Here is a 14515-nt window from a genome sequence, read left to right on the forward strand (position 1 = left end):
CGGTGTTTGACATAAAAGCTATGCTCTTGGCCTTCTTTTCAGCTACCTCACATATTCCCATCTCAAATGTTTGTAGGGACCCAATTAGCTCATCCACTCTCATATTTGAGATGTCTTGAGATTCTTCTATGGCTGTGACTTTCATAGCAAATCTCTTGGGGAGTGATCTTAATATTTTTCTTACCAGCTTTTCATCTGACATCTTCTCGCCCAAAGCTCCAGAGGCATTGGCAATTTCAAGAATGCTCATGTAAAATTCATGAATATTTTCATCTTCTTTCATTCTTAGGTTTTCAAACTTGGAGGTGAGCAGCTGAAGTCTAGACATCTTTACCCTAGATGTGCCTTCATGAGTGGTCTTGAGAATGTCCCAAGCCTCTTTGGCTATTTCACAGTTATTTATCAGCCTGAAAATATTCTTGTCCACTCCATTGAAGATGGCATTCAAAGCTTTAGAATTTCCAAGAGCAAGATCATCCTCTTCCTTGGACCATTGTTCTTCAGGCTTTTTCTCAGTAATGGCTTCTCCTTCTTTAGTAACAACAGGATGCACCCAGCCTGTCAAGACAGCTTTCCAAGCCTTGTTATCAAGGGATTTTAAAAAGGCTATCATTCTTGGTTTCCAATAGTCATAGTTAGAACCATCCAAAATTGGTGGCCTATGAACAGATCCTCCATCCCTCTCCATTGTACCAGAAAGTATTCTCCCTAGATCTCACCCAGAGCCAGAGCAGAATGCCTTCTCTGATACCAATTGAAATTCTGGTATCAGATATAAGATGTCGAAGGTAATGTCACGACACTAATATCTGTTAATACACAATGGATAACTAAACAGAATTGTAAAGCAAACAACACAAGCAATTGTCAACCCAATTCGGTGCAACTCACCTACGTCTGGGGGCTACCAGGCCAGGAAGGAAATTCACTGTAATAGAATTAGTTCAAAGACTATCCGTACACTTCACCAAGTTACAGTCTTTCTCACCTAATCTCTACCCGTGCAATTTCTACCTAAGCACTCTTAGATATGAGAACCCACTCACTTCCCTTACAATCACACACCCGTGATTTTAAACAACAATCTCTTGTGAAAAGAAAATACTTTTCAATTACAAACTCTTGATTTTACTTCACAATTTCAATCAAGAAGACACACTCTTGATCTTGCTTCAAAGCTTTGATCAAGAAGACAAATCAGTCCAATTCAATCATCAATGGATGACTTGAATGACCTACAAACACAAACCCTATCTCTCTCTCTAAATTTCGCTCAGTCTTGGTTGTGTGTTCAAACAGGTTTTCTGAGTCCCCTTTTATAGAAACATTGGACATCTTGAAAACCCTAAATCTATTTTCCAATCAAATCTTTTTATAACAGTTGTATAAATCTCCCTGGAAAATAAGTAAATCTGGTTGAAATCCCTGATAGAATGCGTCAGCTAGCCATATCTTCAATCAACCTATGATTGCCATTAATTGTGCAATCACAAAACACCATACATTTATACTGAATATTCTGTGTACAGGATGTCATGACATCGGGTCTGACATCTGGAAAAAATCCTGCATAATCCATATTTCTTTTTATAGCAGGTACAGCCATATCCGATATCATGACATTGTGTATGTCATCTGAAACAATCCTGCATGAACATATCTTCCATTTAAGCTCCATCAGGTACAACTAATATCAGAAGCCCTGTTATTTTATGTGGCATTCTGAAACAATCCTGCTTGCATATGTTCTTTAACTCCAGTAGGTACATAGGATATCTTGTGTTAAGACATCACACATGACATCTTGTGAACACTCTTTGTTTTACCAAAATTGCTGCCAACACTTAGAATCGACACTTCAAAAAGGGGATATATAAAGGGGTACCACACTAGTGTACCAGACCCCCGTGCTAAGAAAAGGATCAAAGTCACTAACCGACTACTTCACTAAGTGCGTGCAGAGGCAAAGGGCTTAATGTGATTGCGCTAGAATGAAACCGAGTGAAATAGAAACAGAGACACTAGGTTAAGCTATAATAGCATGATTCGAACTGACTTGTGCAAAGGAGAGATCTACGCTAAAGCTGAAAGCTCGTGTCGTCACAGTATCTTTAGTGTTCTACTCGAATATCAGCCATCTTAACCATCCTCCAGAGAACCACGTACGAATGGGTAATGTATTCGCGTTCAACTTTGTTTTCAAATTGTATTTGCTTGAGGACAAGCAAAGATTCAAGTTTAGGGGAGTTTGATAACGCGAAAACACATCAGATAATTGCTTTGATTTACACTCAAACGTCATACCATTTTAACTAATATTCTGATTATTCTGCAAGTATTTGAGTTGTTTTTGCAGGTATTTAAATCTCCAAGCATTAATAAGCAAAATGAAGAAAAAGAAGAAAAAGGAGAAGAAACAGATGAGAAAGCACAACAAAAAGCAGAAAACAGGAAATGCAGAATTTGTTGATGTGACGACCGCCACAGATTCATGACGCTCGTCACGACCCAGACTGTGACGAACGTCACAGGCCCATGACGAGCGTCACGTGGTCACAGTATGCGCTTTGAAACAATCAATCACAGGCACCCAAACGTGCCTAAATTTCCTCCAACAACTTATTCCCACGGATTCCTCATTCAAAACCAAGTCTTCCTTGAATATCTCAACCACCAAGACCTAAAGGAGCACTATATAAAGGACCAAAATGGGAAAATTGGGAACACCTACATTCACACTTACGCTCTGCAATTTAGTTTTACAACTTTCTAGCTTTTAGTATTTTCTTTTCAGCAACCTTGTTTCCGTTGCCTTATTTTATTCGCCATTCTTTTTAGAATTCCGTTTTTCCCTTTTCCTTCAGTTTTCCAGTTAGCCATAGTAGTAGTTTCCTACACTGGGGAACTACTACACTTTATTTAATTTTAGTAAGTAATATGTATTGAAGAAGCAAAGTCTACCGACTTGTGGAGGACTGCTCAAGTACTCTGAGATTTGCTATACTCTCTTACTTCGATCTCCAGGTTTTTATTGAATTATTATTATTATTGCCCAATTATTATTATAAGCATGTTTGTCGCAATGTTGATCTGTTTATGCCCTGTGTTTGCCTTATTTAACATGTCCAGCTAAATTACCGGTATCGGTATGTAGCAATTTAATTAGATGGGATTTAATAATAATCGGTGAAAACCCTATTTCTCAAACAATCTTTTAGGTTGAAGTTTTTAATTTAAATTTAATTAACTTTATCACAAAAGCGTGAAAAGCTATTTAACACGGTTTTGCCACGAGAGTGGGAAATTAACTAAGGTGAGAACCAACAATCGCGAGAGCGTGAGGCTCGAGCTGGATAATAAAAATTAGGCATTGAGTTTAAAAACAGCGAGAGCACTTTAAAAGCAATTAGAATTATTTATTTTCAAAAAGTAATTTTAACTTCAAATGGGATAGCGAGAGCGTACATTCTGACTTAAAGCTATAGGCCGAATCAACAACCACGAGAGTGTGAGATAAAGCCTTTTAAATAAATATTTTCTACTGAGAGACATTTGACATTTAAACTATTCACCGGTGACTTATCGAATCCCTAACAATTAATGCGCTGCATACTGATTCCCTTCATTAATTATTTCTTAAAACTAAATCCCCCTTATATTTACTATTTTACCCCCAAACTTCTACTAATCAATTCCCTTAGTTAAACATAGTGACGTTAGTAACACTAATTTGACCATAGGTCTCTGTGGGATCGATATCTTTTAAAACTAAAGCGACTGGACTGTGCACTTGCAGTCAAGTACCCGATAGACTATATTTCATATATAGCCTGACGAAGCATCACTACCGCTCACTTCGCGCCGAATATGCCTGCTGGATTCCCGTGGGGAATGCCTCCCAACTTTGTGCCAGAAGGCTTTGCGCCTACATTTGCTTCCATGTCGCCATCTAGCCAGGTCATGTTCGTGCCACCTCCTGTTGTGCACACCTTGCCTCGCGTAGAGGGTATCATTTATCATTCTGAGCCGTCTGAGGGTCCGGATGTGTATGAGAAGATGGACGAGATGAAAGATCAGTTTCTTGAGTTGCGCACGGAATTGAAGACGCTAAGGGGAAAAGACTTGTTTGGAAAGAATGTTGCTGAGTTGTGCTTAGTGCCCAACGTCAAGATCCCGATGAAGTTCAAAGTGCCTGACTTTGAAAAATATAAGGGGACCTCTTGTCCGCTCAGTCATCTTGTGATGTATGCCCGCAAGATGTCTACTTAGACTGATAATGATCAATTACTTATTCACTATCTCCAAGATAGTCTGACTGATACTGCACTCCGTTGGTACATGGGGTTGGATAGTGCAAGCATCTGCACTTTCAACGACTTGCGAAAGGCTTTTGTGAAGCAATACAAGTATAATATGGACATGGCGCCGAATAGAGACCAGCTGAGGTCTATGTCTCAGAAGGACATAGAGACATTTAAAGAATACGCGCAAAGATAGAGGGAGTTGGCTGCCCAGATCACTCCTCCGAGAAACAGATGACAAAGATCTTCTTGAAAACTCTGAGTTCATTTTATTATGAACGCATGATAGTTAGTGTCCCCAGTGACTTTACCGAAATGGTAAACATGGGGATGAGACTTGAGGAAGGAGTCTGTGAGGGACGTTTGTCAAGGGAGGAGGCATCAACAAGCAAGAAATATGGTAGCAACTTTGGTAAGAAGAAAGATAGTGAGACCAATGCAGTAATCAGTGGGAGGCAGAGGAGGCCTCAGGTCAGAAGTAATCCACCACCCCGTCAACATCATCATCATCAAGTGTCATCAGTAATTCTGGTATTTTCTAATTAACAAGCAACACCAATTCAACAACATCGACGTCAACAACAACAACCGCAACAAAGAACGAACACCTACAACAACAACAATACCAATAACTATTATCATCAGCAGAACTTTGAGAGGAAGAAGGTATCATTTGAAACGATTCCTATGTCATATGCAGAGTTATATCCTTTGTTAGTTCTCAAGAACTTAATTCAACCGAGGAACCCACCGCAGATCCCAGAACCACTTCCCTGGTGGTATAAACTTGAGCTCCGTTGTGCTTTTCATCAAGGAGCACCCGGACATGATATTGAAAACTTCTATCCATTGAAGTGTGAGGTTCAAAATCTTATGAAGAGTGGTATGGTGTCCTTTAAGGACCGCACGCCAAATGTGAAAGCGAACCCTTTGCCCGCTCATGGGAACTCTTCAGTGAATATGATGGACGGTTGTCCTGGAGAATTCAAGGTTTATGACATTCGATTTATCCGAAGATCCTTGGTGCAGATGCACAAGGATATTTGTTTGGTGAGTGACTATGAACATGACCATGATGGTTGTGTTATTTGTAGTGTGAACCCAAGAGGGTGTGTTGTAGTGAAAAGGGACATCCAATATCTGATGGATGAAGGCATGATCCAAATTGTTCAATCCCGTCATGTAGATGACGACGTCAATGTCATAGTGCCTGTTTTCAAACAACAAGAGTGGTTGGTAATTCAATATGACAGCAACAACAATAATAGTGTCAGTCAAAGATTAGTATCGCCGTTGGTAATACGGTTAGCGGGCCTAGTCCCGTATTCATCTGATAAGGCTGTACCTTACCAGTACAATGCTACAATGATAAAGAATGGTCAAGAGGTCTCGTTGCCTACGACTAGTTCAGTAGTGAGCATTGCTGATGTAACGAAGGTGACCCGTAGTGGTCGAGTGTTTGGGTTGGTGTTCCCAGAAAACAAAGAAGAAACGATTGTTGGTAAGAAGGCGGAGGTGCCTAATGTAGATCCGGTTGGTGTTTCAAAAGATAAGTCTGGTGAATCCAGCAACTTGAAAGCCAATGATGATAATGATGAGGTACTCCAATTGATAAAGAGGATCGAGTTTAATGTGGTGGAGCAGCTGCTCCAAACCCCCTCAAAAATCTCAGTGTTGTCTCTGCTGATGAATTCCGAAGCGCACAGAAAAGAACTATAGAGAGTTCTTGAACTAGCATATGTAGAGAATGATGTTACAGTGGATCAATTTGATCACATTGTGGCTAACATCACTTCTTGCAACAATCTCAGCTTTTGCGACGAAGAACTCCTTGAGGAGGGCAGAAACCATAATCTGGCTTTGCACATTTCTATGAATTGCAAAGATGATGCTTTCTCTAATGTGCTTGTTGACACCGGGTCGTCACTGAATGTGTTGTTGAAGTCAACCCTGTCAAAGCTATCATATCAAGGAGCGCCCATGAGGTATAGCGGTGTAATCGTCAAAGCTTTTGAGGGTTCATGCAAAACAGTAATTGGTGAAGTGGACCTTCTAGTCAAGATAGGTCCGAGTGATTTTCAGATTACTTTTCAAGTAATGGATATCCACCCGGCCTACAATTGTTTATTAGGAAGACCATGGATTCATGAGGCGGGAGCTGTTACCTCCACTTTGCACCAGAAGTTCAAATTTGTCAAGAATGGCAAGCTTGTGATTGTTGGAGGAGAGAAGGCGTTGTTGGTTAGCCACCTGTCATCTTTCTCTTATATTAAGGATGAGGATGAGGTTGGAACTCCATTCCAAGCCTTGTCTATTGCTGCTGAAAAGAGAGTTGGGACACCTATGTCCTCATTAAAAGATGCTCATAAGATTGTTGAAGAAGGTACTGTTGATTAGTGGGGGCGCATGGTAGAGGTCTCCGACAACAAGGGCATAACCGGTTTGGGATTCCAGCGAGGCTCATCAATTGCAAGATCTGAAGATATGCAACTCAGCTTCCGTAGAGGAGGGTTGATTCATGGCAATGAACAACACTTAGTTGTTGTGCTAAAGGATGACGAAGAGGAAGACTGCACCAACTTTGTAACGCATGGAAAGACGTGTAACAATTGGACTGCTGTTGATATTCCTGTTATTTTGCATCGATCTAAGTAATTGTTTTTATATTTTAAAATCCTTCTCCTATGCCTAAGGGAGAAGTGAACATTGTTTGGGCATTTCAATTTGATCATTAATAAAATTAATTCTATTCATCCACATCTTTGATGTTTGTTTTTACTTTTTGCTTTATTCTTAAAATGGTAATCACAAAAAAACATAAATAAACAATACAATTGTCCATCTGCATAATATTTGGTCACAAATTCCTTCTCCAAATTTTAAATTCCCTGTCTTCGAGGCCGAGGAGGAAAGTGATGTAGAAGTGGGTGATGAATTGACTCGTCTTCTTGGGCAAGATGAAAAGATTATTCAGCCATTTAAAGAGCAGATTGAGCTAGTCAACTTGGGTTCCGAAGATGATGTGAAGGAAGTCAAGATTGGGTCTCGACTGTGTCCAGATGTCAAGAAGGGGTTGATTGATCTTCTTCGAGAGTATTCAGATGTGTTTGCTTGGTCCTATCAAGACATTCCTGGTTTGGATTATGAGATTGTGGAGCATAGATTTCCGTTGAAGCCAAAATGCCCGCCGGTCAAGCAGAAATTGAGAAGAACTCATCCTGATATGGCTGTGAAGATCAAGGAAGAAGTGCAAAAGCAGATTGATATCGGTTTCCTTGTAACAGTTGAGTATCCGTAATGGGTGGCCAATATTGTGCTTGTGCCGAAGAAAGATGGAAAAGTCTGCATGTGTGTCGATTACAGAGATTTGAATAAAGCCAGTCCAAAAGATCATTTCCCTCTGCCACACATTGATATGTTGGTAGACAATACTGCTAAATTTAAAGTCTTTTCGTTTATGGATGGATTTTCTGGATATAATCAGATCAAGATGGCACCCGAAGATATGGAGAAGACCACATTCATTACACCCTGGGGAACATTCTGTTATAGAGTGATGTCTTTCGGTATAAAGAATGCTGGTGCGACTTACCAGAGAGAAATGACCACTCTTTTTCATGATATGATGCATAAAGAGATTGAGGTTTATGTCGATGACATGATTGCTAAATTAATTGATAAAGAGGAACATTTTGAGCATTTGTTGAAGCTATTCCAGCGTTTGAGGAAGTATAAACTCCACTTGAATCCCAATAAGTGTACTTTTGGCGTTCGTTTGGGTAAGTTGTTGGGCTTTATTGTCAGCGAGAAGGGTATTAAAGTTGATCCTACCAAGGTCAAAGCAATATAAGAGATGTCTGCGCCCAAAACTGAGAAGCAAGTCAGAGGTTTTCTCGGCCACTTATATTATATTTCCATATTTATTTCCCACATGACTGCCACATGTGCACCTATATTCAAGCTTCTTCGGAAAGATCAGTCTTGTGATTGGACCGAAGACTGCCATAAAGCTTTTGACAGTATTAAAGAATATTTACTTGAGCCTCCGATTTTTTCTCCACCTGTTGAAGGAAGACCGTTGATCATGTATTTGACTGTGCTCGAAGATAGTATGGGTTGTGTTCTAGGTCAGCAAGATGAGACTGGAAAGAAAGAATTTGCAATCTACTACCTTAGTAAGAAGTTCACCGACTGTGAGACTCAGTATTCGATGCTTGAGAAAACTTGTTGCGCATTGGCCTGGGCTACCAAGCGTTTGCGCCAGTATATGTTGAATCATACCACTTGGTTGATATCCAAAATGGATCCAATCATGTATATATTTGAGAAGCCTGCTTTAACTGGGAGGATTTCCCGTTGGCAGATGTTGTTATCAGAGTACGATATCGAATACCGATCTCAGAAAGCGATCAAAGGTAGTATCTTAGTTGACCATTTGGCTCACCAATCAATTGAAGATTATCAGTCAGTGCAGTATGATTTTCCTGATGAAGAGATTTTGTACTTGAAAATGAAAGATTGTGATGAACCATTGCTTGAAGAAGGGCCAGAACCTGGTTCCCGTTAGGGCATGGTATTTGATGGAGTTGTTAATCAATATGGAAATGGCATTGGGGCAGTGATTATTACTCCTCAAGGCACGCATCTACCATTTACAGCTAGATTGACTTTCAAGTGTGCAAACAATATGGCAAAATATGAAGCTTGCATTATGGGGCTTGAAGAGGCCATAAATCTCAGAATCAAGTATTTGGATGTCTTTGGTGATTCCGCTTTAGTTGTGAATCAAATCAAAGGAGAATGGGAGACAAATCAACCCGATTTGATACCATATAGAGATTATGCAAGGAGGATTTCAACTTTCTTTACAAAGGTTGAGTTTCATCATATTCCTCGAGATGAAAATCGGATGGCAGATGCTCTTGCAACATTGGTGTCGATGATTGTAGTGAAATATTGGAATGAAGTTCCCAATTTATCTGTGATGCGTCTTGATAGGCCAGCTCATGTATTCACTCTTGAAGAGATCCAAGACGAGAAGCCATGGTATTACGACATCAAATGTTTCCTCGAAAGTCAGATTTACCTTCTTGGGGCATCTTTGAAAGATAAGAAGACTTTGAGAAGATTAGCCGATAATTTCTACTTGAATGGTGATATATTGTACAAGAGAAACTTCGACATGGTTTTGCTCAGATGCGTGGATAGACATGAAGCAGACTTGTTGATGACCGAAGTGCATGAAGGTTCCTTTGGTACTCATTCCAATGGACATGCAATGGCGAAGAAGATGTTGCGAGCAGGTTACTATTGGCTGACAATGGAATCTGACTGTTGCAAATTTGTGAAGAGGTGCCACAAGTGTCAAATCTATGTTGATAAGATTCATGTTCCTCCGACCCTATTGAATGTTATCTCTTCCCCATGGCCCTTCTCCATGTGGGGAATTGATATGATTGGGATGATTGAACCCAAAGCTTCAAATGGACATCGTTTCATTTTAGTGGCAATTGACTATTTCACAAAATGGGTTGAAGCGGCATCGTATGCAAATGTGACCAAGCAAGTTATTGTAAGGTTTATCAAGAATCAGATTATATGTTGTTATGGTGTGCCAAGCAAGATCATTACTGACAATGGATCGAACTTGAATAATAATATGGTGGAAGCTCTTTGCAAGGGCTTCAAGATTGCACATCATAATTCTTCTCCCTATAGACCCAAGATGAATGGGGTTGTTGAAGCTGCGCACAAGAACATCAAGAAGATTATCCAGAAGATGGTTATCACGTATAAGGATTGGCATGAGATGCTCCCGTTTCTTTGCACGGGTATCGTACATCCGTCCGCACTTCAACAAGGGCAACCCCTTTCTCTCTTGTATATGGTATGGAAGCAGTGCTCCCCGTAGAGTTTGAGATTCCTTCATTATATGTGCTCATGGAAGCCAAGTTGACTGAGGTTGAATGGTGTCAGACCAGGTTTGATCAGTTAAATTTGATTGAAGAGAAGAGATTAACTGCCATGTGTCATGGTCAGTTATATCAGCAAAGGATGAAGAAAGCTTTTGATAAGAAGGTCAGACCTCGAGTGTTCAGACAAGGTAACCTTGTGCTCAAGAATATTTTGATGTTTAAGCCAGATTCTAGAGGAAACTGGACTCCTAATTATGAAGGCACATATGTTGTTAAGAGATCCTTTTCAAGCGGCACATTGATTCTTACAACAATGGATGGTGAAGAGTTCACTCTTCCTGTGAACACAGATGCAGTCAAGAAATACTTCGCCTAAAAAATAAAAGAACAACTCGCTAACTTGAAAACCGGAAGGGCGGCATAGGCAAAAATGAGCGTCTCGGTGGATTGAAAACCCGAAAGGGCGATCCAGGCAAAAATTAGAGACATAAAACAAAAAGAATTTCCCGATAAGTTGAGTACCCCGCCTTGGGGAAACTTATGCAAAAATTAGGGATTATGGCAAGTAACTGCATTCTGCTGATCTTTAGATTTTGAAGACTTGTTTGAGCACAAGGGTTGACATCAGTTCATCCCCAGCAGCGGTCAAGAGCACATTGGATATCAAGAGTTGGTAGAAGGATTAAGGATCATTTGTATTCAATGTAACCCTTTTTCCATGTAAATTACCATTTTCAACTTTGTAAAAATCCATGGAGTCTTGTCATTTACAGACTACCATTCCATTAAATAAAGTTGAGCTTTTATCCAAATTGTTTCTACTCTTATTTACTTCAGCCAATAGTTTTAAATTTTTATTATGATCATTTTGAAATTAAATTTTTAAATCAAAATCAAGTTTTTTCTTAAATATATAAAAGCAAGAATTTTTCCAAAGCAAGTAAAAAGAATATCAACAGCATTTCAATGGATAACAAGTCCTTAAGTGAGAAACATCAAAGGTTCCCCAAGAAGTTAATCCTTCAGGTATCTCTAGACATTTGTATTGATTCAGTTCCTCGGCGGAATGTTTGATCCTCAGTGGAATTCCTTTCCTCGTCCACAACTGAGTTGGTTGATTCAGATACCCTGCGGCGTGTTGTTTTCCCCGACAGAGTTTCTGCCTTCCCCAGCGGAGTTTGTACATCCACAATGAAGTTCGTATTTCCTTAGCAGGGTTGATCTTCATAGGTGGTTTGATCTTCCCCAATAGATCGCATTGGTTTCCCCACCAATCGCCATTCAACTTGCTCCCAGTCAGAGTTTCCTCTTGGTTTCTGAGCAGCTTTTGTTATGATTATTCTCTGTAGGGTTGTCTCCCATGTTTATGGTGTTGACCTAAAATTTCCCGCAGATTTGATGTCCTTTCCTCAGCAGATCTCCTCCTTCCCCAGCTAGGTTTGAACCTTTCGGATGTTGATCTCTTGGTTCTCCAACAGTTGTCTCCATATTTTGTGGATTGATCGAGGATCGTACCGATGGTTCAAATTCTTTGCGATACCTTTGTATCCTTTGTGATCATTTTGTCAGCATAATCATCATATATACATATACATATACATTCATATAATTTCATAATTGCATATCCCGCATCTTCATATTTGATTTGTTTGAGATTCTTATTCTCTGTTATGGCGGAATTTTATTCCCATACCAAATCTGGTGTCTGTCCTCCTTCGATTGTAGAGTGTCAGCCCCTTAAGCAGAAAGACTTTAACCTTTCTCCTTTTCCCCACTGAGTTTGTTTCCTCGTGGATGGTTGTTATTTCAATTTCCTCCCTAGTTGATTTTCTGGATGGAATTACTCCCCTTGAGTTATGTCCTCATTGGGTTGAGTCTTGATTGACCGTTTTCTTTCTAGCTCTTACCTAGATATATGCTTTGGTCCCTTGAGAGTCTATTACCCAGTAACTGTTAATATTCTTCTTAGTTTGCAGTTTGTTACTTCTTGCCCAATACCCGACAAAAGTACCCTTATTTTTCTCCTCAGTAGGGTCCCCAGTGGATCTATTCCCCAGGAAGTATATCCTTGATATGTTCATCCTAACCGGTGACAGATATCTTTCTTTCCCCTACTTGAGTCTATCCTTGATATGTTCACTTTAACCGGTGACGGATATTCTCATTTTTGGTATTCTACCCAGTAAAAAGGTAGTTGTAATCCTTATTTTGTTCCCCAGAGAGTTAATCCTTGATATGTTCATCTTAACCGATGACGGGTTTTCTTCTCCTTGTGGTTTTCTACCCAGTAACCGGTAGTTGTAAATCCTACTTTTCCCCTGTGCGGAGTCTATCCTTGATATGTTCATCCTAACCAGTGACAGATTTTCTCTTTTATGGTATTCTATCCAGTAACTGATAGATATAATCCCTATTTTTGCTCCTCATCAGAGTTGATCCTTGATATGTTCATCCTAGCCGATGACGGATCTTCTCTTTGGTTGGTTTTCTACCCAGTAACTGGTAGTTGTAAATCCTACTTTTCCCCTATTTCAGAGTTGATCCTTGATATGTTCATCCTAACCGGTGACGGATTTTCTCTTTGATTGGTTTTCTACCCAGTAACCGGTAGTTGTAAATCCTATTTTCCTCCTCGCAGAGTCTATCCTTGATATGTTCATCCTAACCGGTGACGGATTTTCTCTCCGACGGTTTTCTATCCAGCTTTCGATAGATGTAATTCCTACTCTTTTTGTTCATTTGGTATATCCTTGATATGTTCATCCTAACCGATGACGGGTATCCTCCTTAATGTTCCCAGGCAAGTTTATCCTTGATATGATCATCTTAACCGATGACGGATTTTCTTCCCTGTCGAGTTTATCCTTGATATGTTCTTCCTAACCGATGACAAATACTCTCACCCTTGGTCTTCTGCCCAGTAACTGGTAGTTGTAAATCCTATTTTTCTGCAGTTTCCCCAACAAGGTTATTCTTACCTAGTAGCCGGTAATGAATTTCCTCTCCTGGAATCCTCAGCGAGTCATCCTTGATATGTTCATCCTAACCGGTGACGGATGTTCTCTCTGTCAGATCTTTATTATCTCCTTACCCAGTAACAGGTAGTGGATAATAGATTTTTGCTCCTCCTGTATTGAAATTTATCGTCCCCAGTTGAGTTGAGTGCGCATTTCCTTAGTGAAATCGCTTTTCCCCTGCATATGTCGAGTACCTCAGTTTTATCCTGACTTACTCATGTCCCCTGCAGATGTAGTTCGTTCCCTAGCTGAGTCTTTCCATTTTATATGGATGTCCTCGAGTCCCCCAATAGTTTTTAAGTCGTAGCCTGGCCTACGCATAACCCTTTTTACCCCCCCAGAGTCTCTCTCTCCCCAGTGAGTTTTCCTTATGGAATGCATTATACTCCTACGGATTTTCGGTCTCTATCATTTCTTTTCCTTTGTGGAAATATTTTCCCATAGAGCATTAACTTTTGCATTCATCTCATATGCATCATGAGGTCTCTTAGGGACCAACTTTTGTTTCTCTATGTTGTTATTTAAGCCAATTCTACTGAGTCGAGCCGAAGATTTTAACCTTCGCCTCCTCAGTTAGAATGTACTTAAATAGGGGCAGCTGTAAGACCCCAATTTTGACCCTAAGATCCCTCATGAAATTTCATCATAAGCATTAACATTGGGATCATACTTTGGCATCCTCCTTACCCCTTTTTCATTGGGTTTATTTTGGGAGAGATCACCAAGCATTATGTGATTGTGTCATACTTGTATTTTATCATTTTTACTAACCAAAATATCAAAAATATATGTCTTTGTATTTGCCTAACTCTTTTTTAGGAAGGGCATGATCCCTTTGATTCATCAAGTTCACATCTAGGGTTTGAGACCCTCGTGAACAAAGAGCACAACCAAGAATTAATCCAAGAATGGTTATGAGCATCATATATGAGTCCCAATGTTCTCTACATGTTATATTGATTAAGTTTTCTTCAAGAGTTTGAGGGTGATTTGCCTTGGAAACCCTAGTTTGAATGGGTATCTTGAGTAACTTCTCCAACAAGCTATCTCACCAATTGATCAAATTTATCAAGGGAAACTTAAAAATTCATCATCTTATGCATATATGATCTACCATGAACCAAGAAAGTCAATAGAATTGGAGGTTAGCAAGTTGGTTGATGGTGGTTGGCCAGATGAATTCATCTGATCAAAACTGGGTCTCCCTAGACCCTATCTCCTACAATTTTCACCATATCAAAATTATTCCAAGAGAAACCTTACTCTAAATGACATTCCAAAC

This window comes from Lathyrus oleraceus, chromosome 4 (assembly GCF_024323335.1).
Source record: "Lathyrus oleraceus cultivar Zhongwan6 chromosome 4, CAAS_Psat_ZW6_1.0, whole genome shotgun sequence".
In the NCBI taxonomy this organism is placed as follows: domain Eukaryota; kingdom Viridiplantae; phylum Streptophyta; class Magnoliopsida; order Fabales; family Fabaceae; genus Lathyrus; species Lathyrus oleraceus.